Source organism: Mus pahari, chromosome 10 (genome assembly GCF_900095145.1).
Source record: "Mus pahari chromosome 10, PAHARI_EIJ_v1.1, whole genome shotgun sequence".
NCBI classification, from domain to species: domain Eukaryota; kingdom Metazoa; phylum Chordata; class Mammalia; order Rodentia; family Muridae; genus Mus; species Mus pahari.
This window is the reverse complement of record NC_034599.1, coordinates 96139003-96140072: the sequence shown is the minus strand read 5'-3', so window position 1 is coordinate 96140072 and position 1070 is coordinate 96139003.

Sequence of the window (1070 nt, the reverse complement as noted above, 5' to 3'; positions counted from 1 at the left end):
TCTGGGCTTTGTTGGGAGAGGCACAGCCAAGAACTTCTGGAGTCCCTACTGGTCTTGCTCCCTCTCACTGATTCGTGAAGACTTGCCTGAGGCCTGGCTGTCCCTGCTAGGTTGGACTGCTGGTATATTGGTGAAGCCTTTGCAAGTGGATCAAGCTGCTGTTTCCTATGAACCGAACTCCTGGTTTCCTGACAACAAAGATGGGATTTGCTTCAAAGAACAATTTCTAAACAGGCCCACTGCCCCCACCCCCCGTATCATAATAAGCTTTCTTTTCCATTACCTCTGGCGGGTGGTGGGCTAGAAGGGAGGTTCGAGCATTTAAGAACGACTCTTAAAAGTAGGATTTGAAAAGCCAAAGTTACAGAAGGCAGTTCAAGGATGATATGCTGACACATGCCACGGAGAGAATGTCACTGAGCCTGGCACCTATGGTGTCTGAGGCCTGCAAAGGGAACCATTACCCCAGGAAGGAACGACCCTGGGCCCACGTCAGGGAAGACACTGAGTGGAGTGGAGGCACCTCACTGAGAGGTGGTAACTCATTCTAACAGGAGGGCAGGGAGGAGTGCTGGAAGCTGAGAAAGTCACTGGCAGAGAAAACCATGCATAACGTCTGAGGGGTCCAGGAGAAGCATGGGAGGCAAACACTCAGCTCTTCTGACAGAGAAGAGATCTAGGAACACTCTGTCCAGCAAGAAGGAGGAGCTGTTGACTAGAACTGAGCTCAAGAAAGAGGGGAAGATAGTGACAGAGTTGGGGTGCCAACTGGATCGTCCTGGTGTTAAGAGGGCCAAGGGGTCTCTAGCATGGCCAGCTGCTTAGAAAACACACCCAAGCTTACAGCAGGCTTTCTGCTTTTGTGGTCTAAATGTGAGATGGCCCCTCTATCAGCTCATGTGACACTTATATGCTATAAATAACCTGAGGTTGGGGTGTGTGTGTGGATTTGATGGTGGTCACACTGAAAGCAGAGACTAAGGATGCTGAAGAACCCGAGAGGTGGACTAAGGATGCTGAAGAACCCGAGAGGTGGACTAAGGATGCTGAAGAACCCGAGAGGTGGACTA